General features: G+C 48.6%; 1 protein-coding gene across 2 annotated transcripts in view; it reads left to right on the forward strand.

The window, feature by feature from the left end:
* Positions 1–12634, forward strand: part of FGF13 (fibroblast growth factor 13) — a 208728-nt gene that overhangs the window by 68008 nt on the left and 128086 nt on the right. The window lies entirely within an intron of this gene.

The raw sequence follows: 12634 nt of genomic DNA on the forward strand, positions 1-12634 counted from the left end.
TAGTGACAGTTCTTTGTAAGATAATTTTAATTTTTAATACTGCAGTTATTTTTAACACGGAGACATGTAGCAGATTTCATCTTTCATCTATATATAGGCTCTTCTTGCAGGAGAAGCTTCTCTGCAAACCCTAATTCTTCATTATTTTAGCAGAGTTAAAGGAAGAAACACCTGTAAAGCTGTTTAATGTGGGAGCCCACATCATGCTTTCCTCATTCAGCAAGTGCTCCTGGCTGTCCCCGTGTTTGAGCCTCTGAGAGCTTGGTGAAATCCAGGAACTGGGCCTGTTAGTCAAAGATCCACAGACCTCTGACAAAGCCAAGAGCAGCCCCAAAACCAACCTACAGTCCTTGGGAAGTTTTGGGGAAAACACTTGAGAGGCTTCAGCATTTGGTCGCAGAGCATTTCTTTGTCAGTTCTGATGTCTTTGGCCGTGGCCCTGCAGGTGAGCAAGGTGAGAGCCAGGTCTGGGGGCTGCTGTGCCCTGAGCAGGGTGAAGGGAGCAGAGTGGAAGAAAGCAGTTCCTGCAAGCAGGACTTGCAGAGGGCAGGGCTCTCCCCTGGGAGGGGAAGCACAGAGTGCTGCTTTATCTCTGCTGGGAATCGGGGTGAGCAGTGACCCGAGGGTCCCACACTCTGGGCATGGGAGGGGTTCATGTTCTCACGAGAATTTGGGTGTACGCTCCTGAATTTCCTGGAGTCCTGCCACACTCTGATCCGGCACTGTCCTGCACACATGGCCAACACCAGTCCTGCCTGCTGTTCTGTTTCATTGCCCATTTTTCTTCTCCACGAAACACAGAGTGATTTCTGCTGCTCTGCCTTCCCAGGTTCCTTGTGAGCACGTTCTCCCAGCACATCTCCTGAAGGAAATGTGCAATTTGAGCAGAACCTCCTGCTCAGAGGCAGCAGGTCAGTGCTGATCCCACCCTTCCATGTACACACACGCTTTGTGTCACAGCTCCTGCTCCTGTAACACACTCTTCTCTGCCTCTTCGAGGCGAGGCTTCCGTTGTTTCTCCCCTGTTTTTAAACAGTTGTGCATATTTGCGGTGGTTTTGTGAATGATGTAAGTACCTGTCAGAGAAATCACTTTGCTGAGCAGCAAACTTCCCACTCATCCCCAGTACACTGAGAGTAGGAACAGATCATCTGGCTCCTAAGGAGGGACTGGCAGAGTTGGGAAAGGCGTCGGACAGACGTTGCAGTTGTAGCTGTAGTTGCCATGCTGTAAGGAAAATCGAGCTGCTCTCAGGAATACAGCTCAGCCTTGTGCTTGTCACAGTTGTGTTTACAACCTGCTACCTACAAGCGGGAAGGATTTGTTGACTGTTCTTTGGTTTGCAGCTTTTACAGCCACACGTTGGTGGCGATGTCAGGGAGCAGCCCAAAGTGCCTCTTTCCAGTCAGCACATCCCTGTGATAAAATGACATTAAACATTAATGTGGGTGCCTCACTGGCGAGCAGAGAGAGATGCACCAGTGTATTGCGTTTTAATTCCTAATTAAGACTTTAAGAGGATGTCTTGTTCTATTATCTATGCAAATTGATGGCAATAAATCAGAAGAGAAGGACTTAAAATAACCGGCATCAGTCGACTTGATGCACGATTGATTTCTCATGCTCATCAAATCCCTGGATGCTTTGTGGTTTTTCTTACTGTGACAGGATTATTTCCTTTGATCTATGGTTCTAAGTGGTCTGGATTTGTTTTATTTTTTCTAAAATTGAGGGTGTGCTTGGTGAAGTTTGTAATTAGGAGAGGATATGGTGATCCAGGCAAAGAGAGGGGCCCATCCAGAATTAGTTTTTAGAGAGCAGTAAGGGGTTTGGTTTGGTTTTTGATTTTGGTTTTTTTTTTTCCCTGTGGTGTTAGTTTGGTTTTGTTTTTTTCTGGTTTATTTTAGTTCATTTTGCAAGAAGTGGTGTCACTTCTGACACATTCCCTTTCATATTCTGCCTTCTTTTGTTACTTGAACCACTTGGGCTGAAGTAAAATATGGATTATTAAAATTAAATTAATGTTGAAAGTAGTGACATCAGAGTGATGTTCTGTCTTGGGCTCTTAAGAAGAGAGATGACTGTTCTTCTAGAATGCATTTTTTTCTTCTCTGAGATACTAGATCATTTTGTAGAGTAACATGAAGTGTTTTGTAGTGACAGCAGAACTTGATATTCGCTAATAAGTTAATGACATTGAAAAGAATATGTTAAGTGTAGAGACACATTTGTCTGCCATTAATATTACTGGGAGCAGAATTAGGTTCATAATTCATAATATGGATTGATGTCCTAATAATATATAAATAATAAAAGAGCTGTTAATATATTTGAAGTGAGTGAATGCTGATAATACCCAGAGCTAACTCACCATGTCATTGCTGCTCATATTTTATCTTGGGAACAAACTTGCATGAGCTTTTGAGGCATCTGAGATCCATTGATCCTCACTGGCTGTGGCTGGTCTTTAACCCCAGCCAGCAGCTGATCCTCACTCCCTGCCATGGAATGAGGAAGAGAATTGGGGGGTAAAAGTGAGAAAAGTTAGGGGTTGAGATAAAGGCAGCTCAATAGGTAAAGCAAGAGCCAAAGCAGAGCGAGGAAATTCTTTTCAGTTCCCGTGGGCAGGCAGGTTCAGCATCCCCAGGAGAGCAGGGCTCCAGCACAGCCCACAGTGACTTGGAACGTGCTGGCCACGAGGCCACACGGTCTGGGGTGCCCCAGCTGTGCTGGCTGTGCCCCCTGGCAGCCCCCGGGCACCCCCAGCCTCTCGCTGTGGCTGAGCAGCACAAAAGGCCTTGGCTCTGTGTGAGAGCTGCTCAGGGACACCAAAACCATCCCCGAGTTCTCACCACTTTCAGCACAAATCCCAGCACAGCCCTGAGCAGGCACCGTGGGGAGAGCTGCCTGCACCCCACCAGAGCCAGCACGGCTGTCAGGGTGTGGACTCAGCCCAGAGGAAATAGAAATTAGTGTGGTTTGCTGATGCCCCCCGTGGTAAGAGAAGTGCTGGTGGCAGCAGCCGAGGGTCTGTGCTGGTGGAATGTTGCTGCTGGTGAGTGCTGGCTCCTGAAGGCACAGGACTGAGCCCTTGGCCAGTGTTTGCTGAAGTAGCCCTTAGTCCCTGGGTGTCCTGCCTTGGCTCATGCTCGTGCTGAGTCCGTGAGAGCTCTGCAGAGTTCTCCCCTGTGTGAGGCTGGATGATGTTCATCCACAGCAATTTCCACTGAAGCCTTTACCCAGGATTTGTCTGAATAATTTTCAGTCATATGGTGTCTCTGATCTTCTCACATAATGAATTCCATTTTTGATCTACTGAAATTTTGCTCAGTTTCATGGAGTTCTCTGTAGGATTAAAGATAAACTCATCGAGATAAGAGTTGTGATGTAAGAAGCTCACTGTCCTGACTCCATTTGCTGTGACTGACAGTATTTTTGTGTTACACTTTTCCAACTTGTCAAAGGCAAAGAAGGGGTTTGTTTTACTGGAGTGGTGAGAGAGCCCAGTATGGGTTTGGCATGTGATATGTGGGTGCAGTAATAACTGTGCCTGGTCAAGGGAGAAAGGAGCAATGGGACTGCAGTGGATGGGAGGGGAGGGGAGTGGGACACCAAAGCAGCTGGTGAGTTAAGGTGGGTGTGTGGAGCAGTTGATGTATCTCTGGGATATTGATGATGGATTGAGTTGCACCAATACATTATGGAACTTCCATGAGTGAGTACCTTAGCTTTATAATTTATTTTTTATATTCAGCAAGCAAGGAGAGGGTAGAAGTGTGCTCACGTGAGTGAGTCAAGGGACTTGAGGAGAGAGGAGGAAAAAAATGAGGCATCTTGAAGAGTGTTTGTGTAAAGAAACTGTTGGGGCTGTGTCGGACCATCACAGCCAGCAGTGATGGAGTGTTCCACTGGCTCTTCCAATAACTAAAAGAAATCTTGCCTGGGAGCATCGGGGGTGTGTGAGAATCCGCTCACAGATGTGCTTTTTGTGCCCTGTTTGTGAAACACTTCCTCCAGAGCTGTCACTGCTGTGTCCAGCAGAACAGTTCATTGCAGACCCCGTGGACACGAGCTCTGCTTCTGCACAGTCCCGGTGGGCAGCCTTCGGGGGGGAAAGATGGTTTCAATCCTGAATTGCTTCTGAAATCAAGTGTCTTGTTGCCTTCAATGCAACTAGGATTATGGCTTCAGTGCCACAGGGGTGTGAGGTTAATGAAATGCTCTGCTTTTGGTGCTGCTTCCAGCCTGAGATGCCACAATGAAAGGAGCACGGGTTCCTTTCCAGCATCCATAGCAATTAAAAAGAATTCAAGTAATGGAAGCTCATTTTGGTTCTTTAATTTCATTTAAAGTGTTTCTTTAAAGTGATTTTAGTATTGAAAGTTATTGGGCTGTAAAAGAGACCAACTGCTTTAGCTGACTGCTGGGAAGTGATTACACACCACATGCTGTGCTCTCATAAAACCAGGTCTGTTCTCTGAGAGCAAGGTGGGAACTGCCAGGTGAACGGAAGTCTGATTGCTGAACATGCAGAAAGTCTGCAACGAGCTCTTACATTTTTACAAGCAATTGACTGACTTAAATTAATGAAATCTTAATGAACAGCAATTCCACAGATTAAGGGCGAGATTTTCCTTTCGGTGCTCTTGGTGTGGGAATCAAGGGATGTGTAGGTTTTTTGTTTTTTTAAAGGCTAGAACATTTCTCGTGGTAAACCAATGAACGCCTGCTTTAGACATAAACCAACAGAAATGGAGTCATTTTGGTGAAGGAAGATGTTCTGTTGGTTCACACGTCTTGCTTGCTTTACTTGCACATTCTCAGTGCCACGAGGAGAACTTTTTCCTGTGCAGGTGTTAGAGTTTGGGCCTTTCCACAGACTCCCAGAGTATGGGCATACCTCTGGCTGTAAGTTTAAGGAAAAATACTCCTTTTTTTCAGCTGAATTTGACAGGAAGACTATAACCTTAACTAATTTCCATGGGAAACAATTTTACGTCAGGGTAGAACTGAGCCTGAGGGTTACATTTTGTTCTGCTCTGAGGTATCACAAAATGCAAATGGAGGAAAGGCACCAGGATTGCATTGTTAAAAACCAGTGAGTCCATCTTCTGTGCAGAACAGAAGGATGTCACATTTTCCCAGGTGTTTTCTGCAGGGGGCTCCTGGCGGTGGCAGAGCTGCTGCTGGCCAGGGGCTCGCAGAGGTCGCTGCAGTGCCTGGAGCTGCTGGCCTCCCTTTAGTTCTTGTGCTTCACACACATCAAACCGAGCTGGAGTCTTTGTCTTCCCAGAAATGCAGCACAGCAGTGAGAAATGGGCTCGTTCTCACCAGAATTGTCTTGCCAATAATGAGAATTTTAGGAAGGGCTGTAAAGACAACGTGAAAACATAGGAATGTGCCTAGTAAGCAGAATTCCTGCATCTTTTAATCTACCACTTCACTGCTCTACCCTGTCATTGTCTGTTAATACTTTCTGTTTTGACTTTAAATGAAATTTTAGCATAGAGCTGAATACATAATTGCATTTATTTTTTTGGCTCTGTGCTTGATCTAAAATAGCACATAAAAACAAAATAGATATGCTCTGAAACGAAAAGAAAATTTATCAGCATGTCTCACTGACAAGAATATATATTTTTAACTCAAACCAAAAATAAAAAACCTTTGAAGCATCTTTATCCTCTTGAAATGAGTTAATTGCTAGAGAATCATGATTCATAAAACAAGAACACATCTGGGACGTAGCGCTTTTTCCCAGTGGTTCCTGGGTGAGCTGATGAACCTCGGATTGTGGATTTGAACTCATTTCCCTTTTCAGCCTGAGGGAATTTAAATGCATTTCTCCTGCATCCCTGGAAAGAATCTGGCTGCTGAGCGCTGGAGTCAGTGGGCTCAGCTGATTGCTCAAGGAAATGAGGCAGTGCCAGGGGAGAGGTGGAAACCTGCCCCTCTGGCAGCCAGGGAGCCCTGGCACCGTCCTGGGCACAGAGGGGGGGTCAGAGCACAGGGCAGGTGAGTGGGGTGTCCCAGGCAGGGGGACAGGTGAGTGGGGTGTCCCAGACAGGGGGACAGGTGACTGCAGTGTCCCAGGCAGAGGGACAGGTGACTGCAGTGTCCCAGGCAGGGGGACAGGTGAGTGGGGTGTCCCAGGCAGAGGGACAGGTGACTGCAGTGTCCCAGACAGGGGGACAGGTGAGTGGGGTGTCCCAGGCAGGGGGACAGGTGAGTGGGGTGTTCCAGGCAGGGGGACAGGTGAGTGCAGTGTCCCAGACAGGGGGACAGGTGAGTGCAGTGTCCCAGGCAGGGGGACAGTGACTGGGGTGTCCCAGGCAGGGGGACAGGTGAGTGCAGTGTCCCAGGCAGGGGGACAGTGAGTGGGGTGTCCCAGGCAGGGGGACAGGTGAGTGGGGTGTCCCAGGCAGGGGGACAGGTGACTGCAGTGTCCCAGGCAGGGGGACAGGTGACTGCAGTGTCCCAGGCAGGGGGACAGGTGACTGGGGTGTCCCAGGCAGGGGGACAGGTGACTGCAGTGTCCCAGACAGGGGGACAGGGCCTTTTCTTGCAGGGCAAGCACTCTGGGCAGTTCTGCAGAGCACTCTGTGGTCATATGGACGTTGGGTTTAAGCCTGACCCCCCCAGAGGGAGCTGTGCTGCTCTCACCCATTGTGCTCGGCTTGGTGCAGATGTTCTCCCAGGGCTGTGACATCCAGGACACCTTAGCCTGCAGGTAAATCAACCATCTGTCAGGCCATTGCAGGACACTCCTCTGAAGGTCTCATGCAAAGCTGGAGCCTCAGGACAGCCCCCTCCCAGCTGGGCCATTGAGGGTGCCCAGTTCTGAGTCAAAAATCCCATTTCTGTTTCCCCCCGTCAGAAGAATCCCAGATTTTTCAGTCTGTACGTAGCACAATCAGGGTATTTTCTATTTTGAGCACTTCAGAGTTAATCCTGAGAAAAACCAGTGTTTACTGGGGAAAGTTTGAGTAGTTCATGTCAACTGGGATTTAACAGAGGCAAACTGAGGATGTTTTTATGTAAAGGTGGAAAAAGTAGTGAGCTGGAAGAGAAAACCAAGCATCTCAGGGTTTTTCAGGAATGTTGGGGTGAAAATTCAGCTTGTTATAGGCACTAGAAAAAACCCCAGCAAACAGTGAAGACTTATTTTATTTGTATTTGTATTGCTTTTTTCTGAGATCGACTCTTTTTTTTTCAGAGAGAAATGCCATTATTTTAACTGTTATCTAGCATTTTCTATGTAGTTAGCTAATTCATTAATAAAGGCTAATTTATACACAGTGATAATAGCTTGCAGGCTTTCTTTCTTCTCTTTCCTTCTCACTGAACGATAAAACTGGATGTTTTTTATGTTCCTTAGCTAAATCCTCTCTAATCAATATATCCTGCAAATCACCTGACTAATTTTATCTGGGAGTCATTTGAGGAGGATAAGCTCCAAAGCCTGTGCTTTGAGATGAACCATCCAGTGAGTAATATTTCAAACAAGCAAATGGATTAGAGCTTTTCTCTTCCTTTGCTGCTTGGTTATTTAAAGTGCCACTTGCTATGCAGGTGTTTCCAAGCCTTGTTTTGCTCTTGCTCCTGTGGATGTGCCTGTGTGACACCGTGAGCATCGTGCTCGCTTTTGCTGCGTGGTTGGGGTTCTGGATTTCCAGACTTTCCAGGATTCTGGATTTCCAGACTTTCCAGGGTTCTGGATTTCCAGATTTTCCAGGATTCTGGATTTCCAGATTTTCCAGGATTCTGGATTTCCAGACTTTCCAGGATTCTGGATTTCCAGCACAGGTCAGTGTGTGCCTCTCGCAGGCCCTGAGTGCTGCCAGAGCAGCAGGGGACAGGGATTCTGCTCTTTGGGGCCCTGCAGCTTCTGGAGCAGCATTCCAGCGTCCTCGAGCCTTGCAGGGTCCTGGCTGACACTGCCACTCCATAGGCAGCTGTGAAATTCTCTTCTTGAGTTTGCCTGAGCGTGTTTTGCTCCTGTTCCACTTCCTGAAGCACTTGGTGGGGTAGGGATTGTGTAACTCTTTCCTCGAGCTCTCTGGAGATATTCAGGAGCTGTGAAACTCTCTGCATTCAGTCGAGGTGATCACTTTTTATCAAACCTCTGAGCTCCTTCTGCTTAAACATAAAGTGCTAAACTGTGTGGAAATCAGCCTGAGTGCTGATGTCCCCAAATTTCTCTGTGCTTCATATTGGCTGTGGGCCGAGAAGGCAGGAATTAACTCTGTGGCTGTTCTTTCATTATGTGTGACAAAGAAGGCAATTTATTGTTAAGCCGGTGTGGGAATTTCCTGAGGTTAGATGTAGGAAGTTGAGAGCAAAGCAATCTTGTACAACTCAATCAAGAATTCATTCAGACTCAGGAGCTGTGATTTTGGGGTATGTTACTGCTTTAGATTATGGAAAATAGATCTTGAAACGTTCCACGTTAGAAGTGAAGTGCTCGGGGAGTTTCTTGGCTTTGTCAGCACTCAGTTGCTCCCTGGAAATTTGAAAACCTGTGAAGAAATGCTTCTCTATTCAGTGCCCAAATGGTGTGGGGCATGACCTGGACCTGCAGGCTGGGTGAAGCACTGCCCTGCTCTGGGCCCTGAGCTCCACGTCACACCTGCAGGGTGGAGGTGTCCTCACCTGCCCTGGGGCTGGGCTGATCACTGTGGGCCTGCAGCTGCCTCTGTGCACCTTGGGACATGTGGGAAGACAGATGAGACTTACAGTGTACGTGAAATTTAAATGAGAGAGAGATGAGAGGAACCTCCTTTGCATCGCGGGTCTGCTTAAAGCAAACAAAACAAGCCTGCAGCTTTTTTTAATGTTCTGGTTTTCATTTTTAATAGGGTTAAAATTAAATGATGTTTTTGTTGGACCTGAACTAAATTTGGGTTTATGCTTTTCAGACTGTTGATGGATGTAGAGATGTAGCTTTTCATCCCAAGACAGAAAGGGACATCTTTTTGACTGGAATAGAAGTTCCAAGAACTTTATAATACAAACACCTGATCTTCTGTGTTAACTTTCAAATGCTGGGGCAGGAGGACAAGAGGTTTTTCATCATTTTCTTTGTGTTTGTCCTGAGCTTAGCTGAAGTTGGTTGTGCTGCCTGGTGGAGCCCCCCTGATAAGCAGCAGAATTGAGTAAGGCTTGATGCCAGGGGTGACTGGGGCTCTCCTGGCTGTGACACAGGCACAGAGCAGAGCTGAGACTTGAGGGAACAGCAGAGGCAGTGCTAATTAGAGCCTGTTAGGCCATTCACAAGTGAAGCCCTTTCCCCCTTGTCTGGATTTGAGATTCTGAGCCTGAGGATGCCCTTTTGGGAAGGCTGGGCCGTAGCTTCCCCTGGATGTCAGTGGGGCAAGGACACTGGCACCTGGCAGGGCTGGCCCCAGGCTGCAGTGGGATGTGACAAGCTGCAGGAGTTACACACGGTTAGTTTAAGGGGAGAATCCATGATCTTCACAAAGATAATGTGCTTAGCTGGTTCACAGGGGGCCTGCTGGGCTGCAGATGCCATTCACCAATTGCCTCACTTGCACCATTGCATTAAATTCCAGATCTGGTCTCTAGCCCTGAGCTATGGCACGGAGTGGAGGGGAATCGTGTGCTGGCACGCCCTGAGCCCTGGAGAGGCTCTGTCTGGGAGGGAAGCTCACCCTGCAGCTCCTGGGCCAGCCCAGCCTCCTGCCTCGGAGCAGCCCCTGTGCCATGAGCCCTGCAGAGAGCCCAGGGCACGCCAGGCTGGCCTGGGCTGGAAATGCATCTCATCCTCTCTCACTGTCATCTTTCAAACAGGAACGTTTAATCAGCGCTGCAGGAGATCTGGGGGGCCCACGGGTGTGTTTGCACTACAATGGACAGGGAAGCCAAAGCTGCAAAAAATTAAATGTTCATATCCTTAGAAGTCAGGCTGGGGTACCACAGTCCTGTTTTGATTCATGTCTGCTGGCAAAAATAAAGCAGGTTGTCAGTAAAGAAAGCCTTTCTTCAAATCTATTTCTTGCAGCTCAGATATTCAGCCCACTGGCTGGTGGTGAGTTGGGGCTGGCACCTCGTGCGGATTGGCAGTGCCTGAGAGCTGCTGGGAGCCAAGGCACGGGCTGCAGAGAGGCTGCCTTGTGCTCCTGGAGCCCTTCTTCTGCCAGGGCTGCAGGGACAGAGCCACAGCAGGGGCACTGCAGCAGCCCCAGTTACCCTGGATTCCCTAAAATCACTCTGAGTTTATTTACTGGCAGACGCAGATATTTTTACAGTAGGATGGACAATATTTAATTTGCTTAAATTGGTTTGTTCCTTGTTTAAACTGGAGTTCCACACTTTATTGTTGTACTTCCTAATGCAATTTCCATTTTGAGCATTGCTGCCAGCATGACAAGCTTTTCATCCTTGAGAACTTTCTGGGAAAGCTTCCTCAAGTCACGCAGACCACGCTCTGCAACATCTGTTGCTTTTTAGGACCCGTACCGACTTCTGTCCAATAACCTCTTCTAGCAGAAGTTGATCTTGGTAGCCCATAACAGGAGTCAGAGTGCACAGGCCAAACCCCCCTGTGCTCCAAAGCCCCAAGGAAGGTTTCTGTAGCAGGTGGAGGCACCAGGGGAGCGCCCGGAGCTGCTGCCTTGGTTTGAGGTGAATGATTCTCCCTCTGCTCGGGCTGCCGGCGTGGTGCTGAGCTGAGCATCCCTCTGTGCACACACACAGCTTCCCTTCTCACCTTTTCTGGCTCGCAGGCCGTGTCCTGCACAGAGCTCTCGGTGTAAACACTCTGCCAGGGTGCGTGGATGCAGTGATGTGACAGCTGAGTGGTTAATTATAAATGAAAGAAAAACCCCTTCAAGCCGTGCCAGTCCCTTCAAGTGATCCACATTTGTCTGATAGCCTGTGTGATCATGCTTCACTTCACTCTGTCACAGTGCATTTTCTGTGGTTTGCAATCTCACCAATGTTCAACTCATGTTCATTGTTTTTGACACTGAATTTTGTTGTAAACCTTTGAAGTGGTCAGAAGTGATAAGCTAAAAAAACCCAAAACCTATTTTCTTCAGTCTTTCTGCTAGATCTTTGAAATCTTGAGTATAGTATTGATGGAGATTTTCTTTGGAGCATGAAAAGGGTTTCCACAGGTCATCCAGTCAGTAAATGACATGTGATTGTAACAGGCAATGATATACTCTAATTAGATACCAGTGCCATAAAATCGTTTGAAAATCAACAGATGGGGAGGGAATGGGTGCTGTTCTTAGACTAGGACTCTAGATGAGTGAATAAAATTCTAGACCAGATTTGGGTTGATTTGTAGACCCATGAGAGGATGCACAGACCAGGGAGCACAGGACTGACTGCCTAGAGGGAGATCTGGTAGCAGGTGCCCAAATCCCTGTGGCTGGGGGGGCTCAGGAAACCTCCCTGGCAGGGAACATTTCCGTGCCTGGGATTCACTGCAGAGGAACCTGCTGCTGGGAAGGTGGCAGAGAGCAGAGCAGTGTGCAGCTTTCACCTGGGGAGGGCTGGCCATTGCCATCCCCTTGCCTGTGTGTGCTGCTCCATGCTCTGATGGTGCTGTGTAATGCTGGGCCCGGGGTGCCAGTGGGGCAGTGCCCAGGGCTTCTGCCCCAGCTGGGTGGCCAGGGGGAGCTCCTGGCCCCCTGGCATCGAGCACAGCATGGGGGAGAGCTGGGCAGGAGCTGCTGCAGCTCTGGTGCCCATGGCAGTGCAGGAGCCAGCCTTTTTACTGCCTCAGGGTGGTCCTTGCCTGCCAGGGCAGGGGCTGGGCTGATGGGGGCTGCAGCTGTGTGGTCAGGCCTGCAAACCCTCCTCATCCTCAGTGGTTCTGCAAACCTTCCTCATCCTCAGTGACTCTGCAAACCCTCCTCATCCTCAGTGACTCTGCAAACCCTCCTCATCCTCAGTGGTTCTGCAAACCCTCCTCATCCTCAGTGGTTCTGCAAACCCTCCTCATCCTCAGTGGTTCTGCAAACCCTCCTCATCCTCAGTGGTTCTGCAAACCCTCCTCACCCTCAGTGACTCTGCAAACCCTCCTCATCCTCAGTGACTCCACAAACCCTCCTCATCCTCAGTGGTTCTGCAAACCCTCCTCATCCTCAGTGACTCCACAAACCCTCCTCATCCTCAGTGTCTCTGCAAACCCTCCTCATCCTCAGTGACTCTGCAAACCCTTCTCATCCTCAGTGACTCCACAAACCCTCCTCACCCTCAGTGGTTCTGCAAACCCTCCTCATCCTCAGTGACTCTGCAAACCCTCCTCACCCTCAGTGACTCCACAAACCCTCCTCATCCTCAGTGTCTCTGCAAACCCTCCTCACCCTCAGTGGTTCTGCAAACCCTTCTCATCCTCAGTGACTCTGCAAACCCTCCTCATCCTCAGTGGTTCTGCAAACCCTCCTCATCCTCAGTGGTTCTGCAAACCCTCCTCATCCTCAGTGGTTCTGCAAACCCTCCTCATCCTCAGTGGTTCTGCAAACCCTCCTCATCCTCAGTGGTTCTGCAAACCCTCCTCATCCTCAGTGTCTCTGCAAACCCTCCTCACCCTCAGTGACTCTGCAAACCCTCCTCATCCTCAGTGACTCCACAAACCCTCCTCATCCTCAGTGGTTCTGCA

The sequence above is a fragment of the Vidua chalybeata genome, chromosome 14 (assembly GCF_026979565.1).
Source record: "Vidua chalybeata isolate OUT-0048 chromosome 14, bVidCha1 merged haplotype, whole genome shotgun sequence".
In the NCBI taxonomy this organism is placed as follows: domain Eukaryota; kingdom Metazoa; phylum Chordata; class Aves; order Passeriformes; family Viduidae; genus Vidua; species Vidua chalybeata.